The sequence below is a fragment of the Loxodonta africana genome, unplaced genomic scaffold (genome assembly GCF_030014295.1).
Source record: "Loxodonta africana isolate mLoxAfr1 unplaced genomic scaffold, mLoxAfr1.hap2 scaffold_73, whole genome shotgun sequence".
NCBI classification, from domain to species: Eukaryota; Metazoa; Chordata; class Mammalia; order Proboscidea; family Elephantidae; genus Loxodonta; species Loxodonta africana.
The window spans coordinates 640,667-658,988 of record NW_026975462.1 but is presented as its reverse complement, the minus strand read 5'-3'; the positions used below and the strand labels follow the sequence as shown (position 1 = coordinate 658,988).

General features: G+C 44.5%; 1 long non-coding RNA gene across 6 annotated transcripts in view; it reads left to right on the top strand.

The window, feature by feature from the left end:
- The window catches only part of LOC135230029 (uncharacterized), a 224,350-nt gene that overhangs the window by 69,710 nt on the left and 136,318 nt on the right, over window positions 1-18,322 (top strand). Inside the window, exon 5 of one of the 6 annotated variants that reach the window (XR_010320665.1) lies at window positions 2,020-3,426. The exons of the other annotated variants lie outside the window; for them this stretch is intronic. This is a non-coding gene — a long non-coding RNA (uncharacterized LOC135230029). The remainder of the gene's footprint in view (window positions 1-2,019; window positions 3,427-18,322) is intronic. 6 annotated transcript variants of the gene reach the window in all.

Genomic DNA, 18,322 nt, shown 5'->3' with positions numbered 1-18,322 from the left:
AGGAGATGCCAACATAGTCTCAAGTGTCCACCTGATTCAAGAAGCTCACTCCTCACCAGCATCCCTCTCCAACCCATTGTCCAGTCCAATCCGTGTCTGAAGAGTTGGCTTCGGGAATGGTTCCTGTCCTGGGGCAACGGAAGGTCTGGGGGTCATGACCACTGGGATCCTTCCAGTCTCAGTAAGACCATTAAGTATGATCTTATGAGAATTTGGGGTCTGCATCCCACTGTTCTCCTGCTCCCTCAGGGTTTCTCTGTTGTGTTCCCTGTCAGGGCAGTCATTGGTTGTAGCCGGGCACCATCTAGTTCTTCTGGTCTCAGGATGATGTAGTAACTGATTCACGTGGCCCTTTCTGTCTCTTGGGCTTGTAATCACCTCGTGTCCTTGGTGTTCTTCATTCTCCTTTGATCCAGGTGGGTTGAGACCAATGGATGAACCTTAGATGGCTGCTTTCTAATGTTTAAGACGCCAGACGCCAGTCTTCAAATTGGGAAAGCATCCTTATTTTAATGCTAATTAATTTTAAAGAGAATGTCCCACATTTCACTATGAACTATCATGCCAGTTGTATGTTTCCAACTTAAGGAACTCCTTTTCTGGTCCATGATTGCTCAGAGTCCTTATCTCTCAGTGTGATTGGATTTTATCAACTGCTTTGTCCCCATCTCTTGAGGTGAGCATGTCTTTTCTTCTTCCATCTATGCTTATGGTGAATTAAATTATTAAATCTTTAATGTTCACTCAAGCTTGCATGCTGACGATAAACCCCCTTGATGATGGCGTATTACCTGGTTTATACTTTGCTGGATTTCCTTTGCCAGTATTTTATGTAGGTTTTTGCATCTCAGTTACTTAGTGTGCTTGCCCTGTAACTCTTCTTCTACGATCCTTGTCTAATTTGGTGTCAATATTAAACTAGCCTTAGGGATGAAGTAGAGGAGCATCTCATCTTTTTCTCTTCTTTTCTGACTTTGCACAAGATTAAAATGCTCTGTTTCTTGCCTGTTTGCTGCAACCTGAATGAAAGTGGTCTCGGCCTCCTATTTTCTTAGGGAGATCTTGAACTACTGACCCATTTTGTGTAGTGATTAAAGGTCTTTTCTGGTGCTACTTAGAAAAATTTCCACTGCATGTTCTAGGCTGCTAGGATTTCATCTTTGAATGTTATGTTGTTATCACTATTTTCAGTCTCATCCACGTCAATTAATCAATCCCAGATTTTCCCTCATTTTTCCAAAGTCAAACTCTACATCTGTTCCTGGTACCAATTCCCTTATCTAAGACTTGTTTGCAAACAAAAATACAACCCAGCATCTTTGAGTCCATGATGTGAGAATACAGTCCCATATAACTTTTTTTGTAACTGTTTTTCTTGTTAAGTGTTTCTCCTCTTTTTTTTTTTTTTTTGTTCATTTCCCACGTATCTAGCAGTTTCAAAGTTGTGCACTTCAGGTTGAGGTCATTAGCTGGATTGACTCCGTGCAGGGCCATGGGGTGCCAGTTGCAAATGGGCATCCAAAGAGCACTCCTCTAGAACTAGGAGGCAGGAGGATGTGGTTGGGCGGTTGCGGGGGCGGGGGAGGGAACTGGGCAGGGCTGTGTGGAGAGGGGCGCCCAGGGGAGGTGCCAGGTCGGAGGCTGCCCCACCACAATCTCACGTGCATCAGGAAGGAGCTGGCTGCAGGAGCCTTTCGCCAGGCTTTCCCTGAACTCAGACCCGCTAGGCTCACAGGTCCCACCAGAACTAGGGGAAGCCTGAGTCTACCGAGGTCAAGTCCCAGGGTACACCCCTGAGCCCAGTCACAGTGCTTATGCTGGGATAGTAGGGCAGAGGAGGCGTATGGGGACTTGGGTCCAGAGGGTGACCCAGAAAGGGTGGGAGAGTTGTGGTCACCCTAGGACTCTGGCTCTGCACGTGAAGGGCCCCAGGTTGCACTTCCAGGAGGAGAAGACAAAGCCACAGAGCCCACACTGCTCACACAAACAATCCCCCACCCCCCTCTGCCCTTTCTCCAGGCGGGACGCCCCTCCTGTGCTGTCCTCAGAAGGGCTCTTCAGGGACCACACCCCTAGTTTGCGGAGCGGCAGAGCCTGCCCCAGTCTGGACTAGGGACTTTATTTCTTCCACTCTCACCACTGGCTGAAGGCAGACTCCTGTCTCCACAGACTAAAGAGGAATTATCAAAATGAGCTCGAAACTCTAGATTTGAGTTAAGGATCATAAATTAACACAGAGAAATACAACTTTAACAACAAAGACCTGTTTGGAGCCCCAGTTGGAATTAAAAAAAAAAAATCTTGAACAGAGGGAGTGATAAAGGCTTCCTTCTTTTGCCATCCTCTCTCGGTGGTCCCAAGCTTTCTCATCTCCCACCTCACAAGACTGTATCAACTGCTTTGAGACTTTTAGAATAAAGATCCCCAGGCATATCACTGCTGTTACCCTGTGAGGATTTCCCCAGTGCTGGGTTAGACTAAGACAGAATCCTTCCAAGGCTTCCAGGGCCAGTGTACTGGACGGTCAACACACAGAGCCTCAGAGCCCACTTCATTTTTCCTGCAGTTGGGCATGACCCCAGGGACATGACCCTTGAGAGTGCTGACACTTCCTGAAGCCAGTGACCCTCCCCCTGGGCTTCTCTCTGCCTGGGTCTCAGAATCTCTGAGGCCAACTTGTACCCTCGGAAGTGTTTCTGCTGAAGGACACGTAAACAGCACTGTGGATTTGTGTCCTGCAGTCTGCAAAACTGCCTCCCCTGAGTGGGGTGAGGAGCTACTGGAATACTGAAACATTGAAATCATTAAAACTAGCAGAAGCCACAGCCCATGGTGCTGGGAGAAAACTGGGAAGGACGGAGAGGTGAAGAGGCTATAAAGGCCCAGGTGTGAAGGCGACCATGGGCCAGGATGTCCTGAAGTCGCAAAGCTGACCAATGCTGAGTGCCCTAAAAGCTGCCACTCCTGTGCCCATCTTTTCTTTCAATGGACAAAGTCTTTCCCTGCTCTTATGTGCCTGGGCTGGAAGGGCCTTTGACTTAGAACATGAAGCAGCCTCCAGAGCCTCTTGGGGCAAGTGATGGTCAAGGAGGCTCTGCCTAACCCCACCCTGCCCTTCCCAGTTGTCAGAGGACCAGGAATTTCAGTCTTCCAACTCCTGGGCTGATCTAGTGACTCATAACAGGATTTCACTGGAACTGGAAGGTGTTGAAGACAGGAAGTGCTCCTGGGTTTCTTCACCCAGCTGAATGCCTAGTTCCTGGTCTTATTACACGGCTTACATTCAGGATAAGAAGAGGCGTTTGGAGCTTTACGCATGACCTCTTAGCAGCGGTTTCTGTTCAGGAGCAAAGAGGTAAAAAGAAAGCAGTGTCTACTAAGTCCTTTTCCAAGAGTCTCAGGAAATTCTCACGAAGACCCTCTCAGGTAAGGACTGACGGGAAATGCCTTGGTTTAATATTAAACTTTGCCCTTGACACATTTTGTTTATGGAGGGCATATACAATATTGTCCGCTCAAGGAAGCACTGTAATTCTTATCTAGAATTTATGTAGAATGAGTATATATAAAACCTAAACTTGGTCCTTAAGCAAGGGGTTACCTCTCAGAGAAGGCCTATGGGAAGGTTTCTACCAAATTCTGTGGTGCTGCCATTGCTCCAAGGAGCCCAGGTGGTGCCAAGTTTGAGCACTCGGCTGTTAACTGAAGGTTAGTTTTTTGAACCCACCAAAAGGCTCTAAGGAGTAAAGACCTGGCGAACTGCTTCCATTAAGATTACAAACCAGGAAACCCTATCGGGGCAGTTCTCCTTTTACACTGGGCCGCAATGACTCAGAAACCCACTCGATGGCACCTAGCAATAACAACAGGAAGCTGTTGCCCCCAATGTGCTTGAAGTGCCTCTCTGGGGAAGGCTGGCCTTCACAGCCAGCTCATGGCCACACGGGAACTGAGACTCATGTTTTGTTACCACACCTTAGTTTCAGTCAATAAATTTATTTTCCAGTTTATTGACGAGACTTGACTACAGACATCTCTCAGGTATTGTCAAAATTAATTCCATTCTCTACTAATGATTTGCCAGGATGTATTTCCAAGCATTTCCAAGAGACTGGAAAAACTTTCCAAAGAGGCTTGTCCAGCGCCATGTTGTGCAGTAACTACAGTGTTGACGTAGTATATTAACCACATAGTTTCCACGTTTTCTGCTTTCCTTAAATAACAACTGAAATTCCAAGTCTACCACCTGAAGTACTTCCCTTAGTGTTTCACTTAGAAGTCTGGTGGTGATGAATTCTCTCAGTTTTCTTTCCCCTAAGAATGGCATTATTTGAGCTTTACTCCTGAAGGTAATGATACATAGATACATGATACATAGAATTCTGGGTTAATATTTCCATCTTTCAGGGTTGAAAAAATGTTGTTTCACAATCTTTTTTTTTTTGGCTTCCATGGCTTCTGATAGTGAATACAGAGTCATTCAAATTATTTTTCTCAGGTGAAATGTGTTGTTTTCTCTCTACCTCCTTCCTGAGTATTTTCTTGACCTTTGTTATTCTGCAGTTGATTTATATATATATGTGTGTGTCAACTGTTTTTCCCCTCCCGGGTATGTCTGTAAGTTCAGTACACTGTTTTTTTCTTTTTACATGCTGCTGTTAAAAAAATATATATATATATATTAGTAATGTACTTACAAATATACTTGGGATGTGGGGTAAGGCCCACTGGGTTGGCAAAAAACCCATAACCCGCAGAATATTTTTGTGCAAATTCGGTATTGGGGCATGGAATTCTTTAACTTGCTGTGGTTTGCTGAACTTCTTGAATCTGTAAGTTTATGTCTTTCACCACATTTGGAAAGTGTTCAGCCAGTATTTTTTCAAATACTATTTTCTTCACCACACATTTTGTCCACTTCTTCTGGAGTTCCAATAAATAAGCTTTTTGTCTAGTTCTTGAGGCACTGTCCATTTTTTTCCATATTTTCCTCTCAGTTTGCAGAATGGATATATTCTACTGATCTATTTCAAGTATTTAGTTTTTTTCTCTGTCATCACCATTCTGCTATTGTGAAAATATCAACTGAATTTTTGATTTCTACGATTGTACTTTTAACATGTAAAATTTTCATTTGCAAATAGCACCTATTATCTTTCCATTTATTTAAAAAGTGTCCCTGTTATTTCTTGGATTAGAATAGCATTTTAAAATCTGTTTCTTATGATTTTGAGAGTACAAGTCCTGCTTAAATTTTATGGAGAATTTTTTTGTTTTTAGCAGTCGATTGACCCAGTTATGTTCAGGCTCCAAGTTCTGTCCCATCTTCTGTATTCTATGGTTCAAATGTTAGTTCAATTTTTGAAGGCTTTGCAGCTGTATTAAAGTCTAATCTATGTGAGCGCCACTCAGTATGGAACCTTGATGGCATTCTAACCCATAGTGCGGGTCTTAAAGGATTTGATAATGCTTCTGTGGGTCAGGGCAATGGATACGCACCTGAGGGGTGAACCAGGAGTTCATAGCAAGTCTGCAGAATCTCTTTCTTGCACAGCCTCCTCTTTCTCTTTCTCTTCTGCTCTCTGAGTTCAGAAGGAGTGCTTTCCTGGCCCACTGGTGGGAATGCTGGGGCTTTAATCTCCTCATTCTGTTGTGCACATCAGTGACTGGTTCTGCCTATGGGGCCAAAGCACTGGACAACCAGCCAAAAGGCTGGCAGTTTGAACCTGTCAAGAAGCGCTTCAGAAGACAAGCCTGGCGATCAGCTTTTGAAAAGTCTCACCCTTTGAGGTAGAATTGACTAGGTGTCAGTTAACAGCAGAGAGAGAGAAAATGTAATGGAGCTTTCTCTACAATATTTGGTTCTTCCATACTCTGGTCAGAGAGAAGGATTCTCCTCTGCCAGAGTTTCAGGTGTCTGCCCACCTGCCCAGCTGCCTGTCTCTCTCCTTTGTGGACCTTCTATCCCATTTATATGAGAGAGGGCTTCTCTCGGGGCTGTTTCTGTCCACAACGGGTGTGCAGCTGTGAGATTTGGGCTCATTTAATTTCAGCCTCTGGAATGTTCATACTCTATGTTCTGGCTCCGCCCTGCCCCCATCCACCTTCAACACTTTCCTTTGCAGAGTCCTGAGATAGTGTCCCATGCATTTGTCCAGATACTTAGTTGTCAGATACCAGCATAGCCACTGGGGGCAGTGCTGGTTGTGGTTGAGGGGGGAGGGACTGTACACTGAAGGAGCTGCAAGACCTGGCTGCCTTGTGTGAGCAGGACGGGGGTGTGCTGAGGAGTGGGTGCTGAAGGTGCTGAGTAAAGGGGCATTTAGTATAAAGTTGGGTCAAGGAGAGTTTGTTGACAAGGATTTATTGCCATAGCAAGGGTTCTGGAAATGGGTTTAATATGCTGTGGGATTGCTTTTGGAAGCTTAGAAAAGGCAATGGCCCACATTCTCTGAAATCGAAATGCCAGACCTGCTGTGTCAGATGTTGGAAGAGGGATTAAAAGCCTCCAATATGTGGGCATGTCTGAGTTAGTCTTCTGTAAGACCATTTCTTGGAGGTCCTGAAGGATACCCATTTCATCAAAAGAACAAGGAATGCGGACATGAGGGGAGCACCAGCAACACAGAGCTTTCCAATATGTATACTTTGTAGGGAGTCCCTGGGCGTCACAAACAGTTAAGTGCTTGACTATTATCCGAAAGTCTGGCAGTTTGGCAGTTTGAACGTACTCAGAGGGTCCTTGGAAGACAGTCCTGGCCATCAACTACTAAAGGATGAAAGCCTTAAAAGCACTATTGAACAGTTAGTTCTACTATGCCCACATGGGGTGGTCATGAGTCAGAAATGACTTGATGACAACTAACAGTAACAATCGTCTATAGGCTCAGGTTGTTAGTGGGAGCTGGGCTGCCTAGTAGCTATGCAAATCATGGGATCCCAGCTCAACAGAGGCCAGGTGGAAGTACTTAACTGTCAGAAACAAGTTGTGTGTGATTCCAATAATGGTCAGCAGGTCAGAGTAGTAGTTATCTATTGGGGCATAATAGAGTTCCCCAAACTTAGCAGGTGTGAGATAAATGGAAAATTAATATTCAACTCATTCTGATAAATTTGGAACTAGACAAAAATTTTGGTATCACTCAACATAGTTTTAAGGTGAAGGAATAAACTAGAAAATTTAAATAACTAGTATGAGTATAATAAGAGATTTTTCAAATAATGATGATATAATTGCATACCTGAATAAAAGACAAATACATCAAAATCAATAGTTTGTCTCCAGCATAGACATGAGGGTCTCAAATTGGCAAGGGTGAGAAGGGCAGACCGTTCTCTTTCCCCTACGACTTGACTGGATCAAACTGTATTCAAAACTGTAAAATATTTAGGAAAACATTGTTCTGACCAGAGCAGCAAAGGACTTCTGTGACAAAAACTAATGTACTGAAATACATAAAATGAAACCTGAATATATGCAAGAAACATGCCATATTTTCAAATGAGAAGTCTTGTCAATCAAATGGAGGTCCCTAAAACTAATACATAAGTGGAATGTATTTCCAGTTGGAATATTAAGATAGTTGTTTTTGAATTGTATACAGTAATCGTATGCTACAAATAGTACAGTAGATAACACAGGATGTTGCTGGTGTTAGGAGACTTGGAGTCCATTTCTGACTCATAGTGATCCCATTTCACCGCCCCATAGGGTTTTCTAGGCTGTGATCATTATGGGAGCAGAACAACAGGTCTTTCCCCTCAGTGCCCCCTGGTGGGTTCGACCTGCCAAACCTTCTTTGGATTAGCAGATGAGCACTTAATCACTGCAACACTGCGGCTGCCTTAAAAGGTATAGAGAAGAAAAACATGAAAAAGCAGGATACTGACAGGTGTCTCCCTCTTCAGGTAACCGAACAAATTGATATTACATAGCATAGAAACTGACAAGTCGACCAATGAAACAAAATCTGCTAAGAAGTCACAATAACCATTGATACAAAGGCGCTATTTTGAGAAAATTATATTTATTTAATAAACGGTGCTGACTCAAGTGATCGTTCTGGGGGACAAAGCTTGCAAAAATGTGATACACAAATGATAGATTTGGAAAATCATGTGAAATGGAGATGACAAGACTTAATAACAATTTCCATTTTACACAGAAGGATAAAAGTTAATCACTTGAAAAATGAGCAGTGAATTCAAACAGATCGTTCACAGCAAATCCACATGCCCAGTAAACATAGTCCAAGTTGCTCAAAAACACTGGTAGTTAAGAAAATATCAAAGTCCCAGTGAAACTGGCACAATTTAAAAATCAACACCATCTATGGCTGGCTGGGCTGTGGGGAGAAGGATACCCTGAGACATGGCTGGAAAGGTGCTTTAGGACAGCCTCTAGGGGAAAGACATGGCCATGGCTCTGTACTTTTAAAACATACTTTGAGCTGGAAATCTCACTCTATGGAGTCTATTCCACAGAAACAGATCCTGTAGTACACAACGGATAGTTATTATTAGTGTTGACCAAACATTGACTGTACATTGATAGTTGAATGATAGATAACTTATGGTAAAGCTACATCATCAATAAATGAGTTGTAGTAGTTAAGTGGGAAAAATATCTGTGAAGTATTATTGAAGTATTACTGAAAAAATCTAGGTGCAGAGAAGTGTATATAAAATGAGCACATCTGGGTTAAACAATATCAATTGTTTGAATATGCTTGAATACCTGTTTATGTTTATGAGTGTGTATAAGTCTGTGTGCTTGTTTAAGCAAGGATAAGAGAGACTACTTACCACATTGTTAACCTGAATTATCTTGGATTCACTTGCAGGAAAGAACAGGGGGAGGAGAGCTAGAACACACAGAAAGAGTGGACTTAAAAAGCATGGATGATAATGTTTCCATTTTAGTAGTGTTACGTATGGACGAAGAAATCTGTCTTAAAGGGAGAAAGCCAGAATATTCCTTAGAAGCAAGGATGGCTTTGGCCATGTTATCAAGAGGGAGGGACCAGTCCCTGGAAAAGGACATCATGCTTGGTAAAGCAGAGGTCCAGTGAAAAAGAGGAAGACCCTCAATGAGATTGATACAGTGGCTGCAACAGTGTGCTCAAATAGAGCAAAGATTATTAGGATTGCACGTGACCGGGTGGTGTTTTGTTCTGTGGTGCAAAGGGCCACTGTGAGTCAGAACTGACTTGATAGCTTCTGACAACAACATGTAGAAGTCCAGATAAAGTGTACTGAATTGATATCATCTATTTAAATTATTCATGTAAGTTAAAAGATCAAAAAATATAGTGTCAGTGCCATATCTAATGACTTACAGAGAATCAAGGTAGAATATCAAGTGAAATAAGGGGCGAGAGCAATGTGGGTGGAGTGTGACCAGGCTTTCATAAAAGTAAACACCCCAGCAGATGTACTTGTGTACCTGTGACTGTGTATATGTGTCCCTGCAGAGAGGTGTAGGGAAGGATACACGTGTGTCTATTAACATTGGATACCTTGGGGGAGCAGGACCAAATTACATATGAGGGTGGGACCCTGACATAAATTTTTTTGTCACACAAATCTGTGATCTTGCAAATGTGATAAAAAACAATTTCAGAGCTTTGGAAATTCATAAACATCATAGATATATGTATATTTTAACGTGTTTTGTTAGATATTTAAAATAGGTGAAAATTCTCCAGAATGACAGACAAAAGATTTGAATCACTGGCAGGAGAGCACACCGCAGAAAGTAATAATCAGATCCAGTGGATTTCTTGTTGTTCTTGGAGCCAGTGAGTTCTTCTGGTCTCTATAACTGGAAATGACCAAAAATAACTTTGGGAAGTCAGTAGAGTTACCCCTCAAATACGTCCTGCAAGTACACGTCTACAGCTAAATGTAGAAGGCTGGACACCACGTGCAATCCACTAGGTAACTCATGCGCCTCTAGAAGATTCTCTTTCCTGAATATGCTGCTTCCACCTCCTCCCTGCCTAGCCCCACTGGATATCCCCCCTTTGTGCATTCTAGGCCCCATTCAGGTCTGAGCATAGATCATAGAGGACATCAACTGGGAAGGTAGCTTTTAAGAAGAAAGATGTTGATGAAAAGATTTCAGAAACCAGCACCTCCCCAGCCAGCCTCTCCCAGCCTGGGAATGCCAACCCCTCCCACCCTGATACCTCTGAGAATCTCTGAGTTTTCGGTTTGGATCCTTAGGAGACTGCAGAATTTACCTGGTCTGAACACCTTGGTTCTTTTCTGCCTGTGACCCTCTGCCTCGCAGGAGCCGTCCCTGTCACTCTGAGGAATACACACAGGACAGACTGTGGACGGAGGTGCCCATCCTAGAGGCCCTGCCCTCCATTTCTCTGCCCCTGGGGGGTTCCCTGTGATACTTGTGGTCTCATTTCCTAGAGAGATGGATACACCCCTGTCATGTCCAGGGCTTCCCCAGACTTGGGATTTGATGTCGCGACTGAGACTGGGGCTTTGTTGTCCACTGTTGAGTCTGGGCCTGAATCTGCCCCTTCCCACCATTACCTCTGATCACCTGTGTTCTCGCTGTTCTCCCTGGGTTTGAAGCCTGTCCTCTCTTTTGGTTCTTTCACCTCAGAGGGCCTTTTTCTTCCAGTTCTTTGACCTCGCGACAGGTCAGATTTGACCACAGGAAAACAAAAAAAAATTAGCAAGTTTGTTTGACATGTCAAGAACCGGAATGTACAGCTTGATTTTAAGGAGAAGAAAAAGTTCCAAAGCTCTACCCCTCACCCTAGGACATGCTCTACAGGAAATATCCTGCAAGCCCTGGATCAACTCTTATCCAGAAATGGTTAACACCCAGGGGGATTTTTCTATACCACCTCCCACTTACATTCCCCTAATGTGGAAAAAAGGATGCATCCCAATCATAAACCCAAATTCACCGTAGGAGACCAGAAGACATGGCTTGGGTGAGTTCATTTTCCTTCAACCTGCCCTCCTCTCCTCCTACCAAGCCCTGCCTCTTTCTCTGCCTCTATACTGCTGGGAAGGGACCCAGAGTTGTTTGTTTAGGGCTTTATGTCCACTGCTCACCTGCAGACATGTTTCCCACGAGCCTGCCATCTCTCTGATTCCTTCTCCTCCAAAGAACTCAGTGACACCCCCTTCACCATCACACCTCAGCAGGGCCCCCCCCAATCCTCCCAAGTCCCACTGAAATCCCATTTCCCTTTCCCTATTTATGCTGCGCTCATCCTTAGGGTCCCAAGATCTCACCATCCAGATGAGGCCTGTCCTATCCTCTCCTGGGCCAGGGGAGCCTCTGAGGGAACCTGGCGTCTGCGGTCAGCTATCTGGGGCTTCTTCCATCCAGATCCCCCTTAGGGCTGGAGCTCTCTGTGCACTTGGGTTGGGAGGGTTGGGGTCACAGGGGAAGGAGGGTAGGATCTTCCAGGGGAGCTGGGTGAAACGAACCTGAATGGAGGTCTCTCCTGAAGGGCCCACGTTTCCAGCCCAAAGGCCCTGCTCCTCCTAGTCCCGGGGTTCTAGCACGTCTTCAGGCACTTCCCCCTCTGGCCTCGGTGGTGTGCCTGCTCCTTCTGCAGCCTGGTCTCCTGCCTCTTCAGCCTGTCCAGCTGGTGCCTCAGCCTCTTCAGTTCTTCTCTCTGCTTCTCCAGCTGCTCCTCCAGGCGTCTGCAGACCGCTCTCTTCTCCCTCACCTCCCTCTTCTTGGAGGCCATCAGGCAACGCCTGGCCAGCTGGTGGCAGCGTCTGGGCCTTCGCTGGACTGAGCGTGGCAGCCGCCTCTCCAGCAGCTCTTCAAAGAAGACCCGGCAGCTGAAGCCCTGGCTCACACCATGCTCCGCATGGGCCACGAGGGCCTCCCGGGACTCGAACACGCGGCAGCAGGCCACGCAGCGGAAGCCGCGCTCACGGGTCACCAGCCACTCCGGGGTGGTTGCGCGGGGTCTCTCAGCATGCTCCTCCCGTTGGTCAGTGGGCTCCTGGGTACAGGTCTGGGGCCCCTCCTGCCAGGGCTCCAGGGTGCTGACCAGGGACTCAGTGTTGGCCAGACTGGGGGCAGAGCCGATGGTGCTCTCCTCAGAGAGCTCGGCTTCAAAGACCTGTGGCATCTTGCCCACGGGGGCAAAGGAGGTTTTGGTCTGCCAGGAGACCGCCACCCCCTTGACCGTGCGCACCTTGGTGAAATATGCGCACCTGACCCATGGCTTTCCTGGGGCAGCCCGGTAGCTGGAGGAGTGAGAGGTCTGCTCGGTGGAAGATGAAGGAGAAGGGTTCTCGGATTGTTTTGGAATCTTCCTGGGCCTGGAGCTTCGACTTTTTTCATGGGACGTTGTTGACTGTTGCACATTTTCCTCTTGGATAGAGACTTCTGAGAATAGAGAGTTAATTTAGTTGAGCTTTCAGGGTCCTTATTCTCACCTGTGACCCCAAAGCTTTGGTCATAGGGACCCCTGGAGGCCTCTCCATCACCACATCCTCCACCTCTGCAGACCCCATGGTTTCTTTCTTCTTCCCCAGAGACCCACCACCCTTGGGGGCACTGCTGTGGAAGACAAAGTCTCCATTGTAAAGTGGCACTGTTTATGGTAGTTCATTTTTTAAGAAGTTATTTTTCTTTAATTCCACATTTATTGAATTCGAATGAATTTGTTCCTTTGGAACTTAGAAATGACCTCATTCCCATGAAGCTTCATAATAAATGTGTGACTTGATGTTTTGTATGCGGGTGATATTCTTAGTAAATTTGGAGGGTAAACACTCCAGAGCAATGGTCACCTCTTTTCATCCTCTTTTTACTGAAAGGCTTTTTATAGAGAAGTTATACGTAAAGAGAAGAATGTGTATATTTAGTTATGATTCTTACATGTATACCTCTTCCTTGCACCCTTCTTAACCCAGCCACAGTAGAAGATGAAAATTGTTTTTCTCGGAATAGAAGCCCAGTCCTTAGTAGATGAAGTGAGGCAGAAAGAGATGGCCGTATCTGAGAACCTTGATGCGAGAACTTCAGATGGAGAACACACAGCCTCCTCTCCTGTGTATGTCTCAGTGGGTTGTCTATGTCAACCTAAAGGCCTCTGTATGTTTCTGAATCTTTGGGAACGACTGCAGAGTTCAGGATGCAGAAAGAGATGGAGCTAGGTCAGGTGCGTTGGATGGAGGGAAAGCTTGAGAGAGAGACAAGATTCAGAGATGGAACATGCCAGCAGTTGGTTAGAAGGATACAGAGATCGAGGAGGGAGCAGAAAGCAGGGCTCAGCCACTGAAGGGCAGAATGGGGCAGCAACAAAGAAGACAAAGTGGGGGCAGACTAGTCGGAGAAAGAATGGATAACTAAGAATGATAGCAGAAGCTGAGGTTAGCTATAGTTGGAATTTTAAAATTCTTTCCTGCTAGACTTTGAAAACATCATGCTAAATGGAATAAGTTAGTATTTGCCCTAAGTATAGGGCAAATACTGTACGGTCTGACTTATATGAAATAAGCAAATATATAGAAAGCAAGGATTATTGGTCGTTGCCAGTTGTGGGCAGGGGGAAGGGGAAGTTTTTCCACTGGGGCATTGAGGTTATGTTAATGGTTGTAGAAAAGTTTGGAGAAGGATATTGAGAATGGTTATATGACTTGAAGAATGTAATGAGTATCACTGACTCATACATTAGCAATTATTCAGTTATGTTTTATGTATATTTTGAACACAATTAAAAAAAATAAAACTTTGCAATTACAAGAGAAAAAAAAACGATCTATACTATAGCTGTCTTTACCTAGAAGAAATGTTAAACCCTTAGGTAAAGATGGTCAGGAGACCTTGGAGGAGAAGGGAAATCCCTAGAGCTAGAGGGGCAGGGCCTTCCTGGACCTTCTTCTGCTTGAGTTCAGGCTGAGGACTGTGGCAGCCTACATTGACTGGGAACTCTGAATGAATGTGTCGTACTGTGCTCCATCACACCACCCACTCCCAAAACCTCCTGATAAATTTGATATATTTTTTTAATTCGCATGATATATTAATTCATTCTCATGAAAAAATTAAGTACAAGTCTCTGTAACCACCCTTCTCCCTGGTTCTATACCCACTGCCCCAGTTGCCCACCTGCGTTCTTTCCACTAACAAAGCAGGAGAGTTCACCAATCTGACTTGTCTGCTACTGTTATGGAAAGCCCCTCAGATGACAGTAGAATTCTATACTTCACTCACGTATTTATTCCTTCGTTTATTTATTCACACTATAATTTCTTACTGTTTACTAATTGACAGGAAGTTTTTTCAGGTGAAAGCCTCGGTGATCCCTTGTGGTCCTTGTTTCCAGGGTGAATCAAACCCCTTGCTGCCCAGCACCCATCGCACAGACTGAATTTTCCTCCCACCCTTACCTCGGGCCTTAGAGAAAGGCCTCTTCCTCACGTATTGCCGCTCCATCCTGGCTGGGTGAAGATGAACCACGAAGGATGGTCACCAGCAAGATGTTTCTCCTCCTCCCACGTAGAGATGATGTCCCAAACTCTCACAAGTTGAGGACCTTGATTTAGGCAGAACCGTTTGTAATTTGGTATCCAAAGTCGCTCTCCCACAGGAGACCTCAGACCCACAACCTCTCCAAAGAGCAGTTGGGATCTGAGTGAGCACCAAGGCTTCCAGTAACTCTTGTGTGACATCATCACTGACATCGCTCAGTTCCAAGGGCCCAGTTTGAATCTAAACAGCGCACTAGGAAAAAATATGGCAACTGTTGTGGGAGAGGCTAGAAGGCTGGGAGGAGGGAAATTATATCTTAAAAATGAATTGAAATGTTCACTTAAAGAAGTCAACATCTAAGAGGAAGGAAACTGTGAGTTGAGGAAATAGAAGAGTATAATGAGTCGCTATTTCTCCCAAACCTCTTCTCTGGCCCTGAATCAAATCTCTCCAGCCCTAGAAACACAATGTCCACTCTGAACACCTCTCAGGCCTCCTTTGCCACTTAGGCTTCACACAGGCTGTTCCCTCTGACTAGTAGACATTCTCTCCCTTCCTGTTGACTGGTTCCTCCTCCAAGGTACCCAGTCTGTGCTTCTGGTTTATGTATTCAGAGGACCTAGTAATCTTTTAGTAATCCTCCATCATAGCACTGAGTCATAGGAGATGCTCAATTTCCAATTTGTGTCTTCCAAATGTGTTGTAAATAACTTGGGGACAAAGACAAGGTCTGCCTCATATTTGGTAGTCCCAGAAAGTGAGACAGAACCCCACCCATAGGAGATACCCAATATATATCTATTGATTAAATAAAAGAAAACTCTTCCAAAAGACTCACCCTTCGTAGCTATCCGTGCAGAATGGAGTTTTTGGTCTGTTGCCTGGAGGTACCATCACTCAGTGGTGGTGTCTAGGCCACTCTCTCTTGACCTCCTGACTCTAAACCCTGTGAAGCCTCTTGGCCTGTCCACACGCTTCTCCCTTGGAGCCACTAAAAAGGGTAGGATTAGATCATCACAGAAAAGCACTGAGACTCCGGACGTCTATGGTTAACCTGCCTGGGAGGCTTAGGAGAGCCCTCGGGGAAAGGTCCACTGTCCTCTGCTTGATCTCCTTGTTTGTCCAAGGGGCAATTAGAAAAGGAACAAGCAAATTGTTGAAACATTTTAAGGCAGGGTTTGGGAAGTTGTGCTTGGTAGGTAGAGGAGAGCCTGAGGATTTGAAGGAAAAAAATAAAGATGTCAACGTGGGAGCAGAGGGCTCGCTTTGTGTGACGACAGATGGTAGAATGTGGGCAAGTGGTTGGAAATATATAAAAAAAGAAAATCTCCTAACCATCCACTCGTATTTCAAAATTTAGGTCAAGCATCACTTCCTGGTGGAAGCCTTTCCGACCCTACACCTGGTAGAATTTCCCACCCTGCTCCACACTCTATTGTATTTAAGAAACGCTTCTGCCACAACTAGGGACAAACTTGGCTGCATTTACATGTTGTGATGGATAGCAAAAATGGCCACATGTTCTAATATGTATGTATCCATACATATTATATGACTTACAGCTCCCTTTCTCAAGAGCAAGATTCTTCCTCCACTCCTTGAATTTGGACTGATCTATGATTGCTTTGGCCTTTGGGACAGTACAAAGACCAATAGAAGCAGAGACCGAATATAATTAGACACATCGTGACTTGCTCTCTTACCAAAAACGAAACCCATTACTCTCAAGTATATTCTAACTCATAGTGACCCTGAAGGACAGAGTAGAACTGCCCCATAGGATTTCCAAGGCTGTCATCTTTACAGAAGGAGAGTGCCATGTCTTTCTTCCACAGAGCAGCTGGTGGGTACAAACTGATTACCTTTCCTTTAGCAACTGAGCCCTTAACCACTGCACCACCAGGGCTCCTCCTTGCCTTCTTGCTGCTCTTCAAACACTGAGAACCCATGGGAACAGCCCAGGCCACCCTAATAAATGACAAGAGACCATTAGAGAGAGAATCCAGCTGAGAAGATTTCAGGCCCTCTGCCCGCCAGCTGACATGGTGGCTGATTCCAGATACATGAGGGAGCCCAGCCGAGAGCGGCTGAGTCTGGCCCAGACCAGAAGAACCCCAAACTGCCAACCCGGAAACCTGTGAGCGAAGTAACTGCTTGTTCTTTTAAGGCACTTCATTTTTGGGTCATTTGTTATACAGCAATTGATAACTGATTCATTAACTGGGCTGTTTCTCTCACCAGACTGCAAGGAATCTTAATCATTTCTGTATCAACAGTATCTGGCAGAGGGTTGTTCATGTAGTCATTAGACAGTAGAAATTTCTTCATTTACATAATTTAAAAGTTTCTAACATTATGTTTTAACTTCCTTTTATAAATAAGATATGGGTGGATTTGCAAGTCTAAGCTGAGTGTACATGTTTTTTCCTTAGGTATTAATCCCTTTTTCTTGCTATTACTCATACATTTAGACATAATTCCAATATTATACTTCATATTCACTGTTCTTTTTTTTTTTTATTCTGCCTTTCCTGTTTCTTTTTTTATTGGAATGATGAAATTTCTCTTACTTTCTTTTTCCTTCTAGCTATTTGAAAGTCGTATTTTCAATTCCTATTCATTCATGGCAAACGTGAGATCTTTGAACATTTTAATATTTGGTATATTGTATCAAGTTCATATCTCAGTTCTCCTCTCAAACAGTAATTTTTTGCTAGCTGCCATTGAGGTGACTCCGACTAATGGTGAACTTAGGTAACACAGAACTAAAGGTTGCCAGGTCCTGTGTCATCCTCACAAGTGCCAGCAATTTAGATTCCATCATTATGGCTAATGTGCCAGTCCATCTCACCAAGGGTCTCCTACAGCCTTGTTGGCCTTCTTCTTCACCAACCATGATATTCTCCTCTAGGACTGATTAATCTGTCCTGATGACATGTCCAAAGCAAGTGAATTGGACAGTATTCTCTTGTGATCTGTAAGGGTTTAATTGTCCAATTTTCAGAAGTAAATCTCCAGGTCTTTCTTCCTAGTGTGTCTTAGTCTTGAAGCTCCACTGAAACCTGTCCACCATGGATAACCCTGTTGGTATTTAAAATACTGGTGGCCTAGCTTCCAGCATCATAGCAACATCCAAACCACCACCGTACAGCAAACTAAGACAGGCAGTGAGCTGAACAGCATATTGTTGTTGTTAGGTGTCATCAGGTCAGTTCTAATTTATAGTGACCCTATATACAGCAGAACAAAACACTGGCCAGTCTTGTGCCATCCTCACACTTGTTATTATGCTAGAGCCCATTGTTGCAGCCACTGTGTCAATCCATGTCACTGAGGGTCTTCCTCTTTTTCACTTTCTACTTTACCAAGCATAATGTCCTTCTCCAGGGCCTGGTCTCCCCTGATAACATGTCCAAAGTATGTGATACAAACACTCACCATCTGTGCTTGTAAGGAATATTCTGGCTGTACTTCTTCCAAGACAGATTTGTTTGTTCTTCTGGCAGTCTGTGGTATACTCAATATTGTTCACCAACACCATAATTCAAAGGCAGCCTTTCTTCATCAGTTTCCCTTATTCATTGTCCAGCTTTCACATGCGTATGAGGCGTTTGAAAATGTCATGGCTTGTGTCAGGCACACCTTAGCCTTCCGAGTGACATCTGTGCTTGTCACCAGCTTAAAGAGTTCTTTTGCAGCAGGTTTGCAATACGTCATTTGATTCCTTGATTGCTGCTTCCATGAGCGTGGACTGGGGAACTGAATAAAATGAGATGCTTGATAACTTCAATCTTTTCTCTGTTTATCATGATGTTGCTTATTGGTCCAGTTGTGAAGATTTTTGTT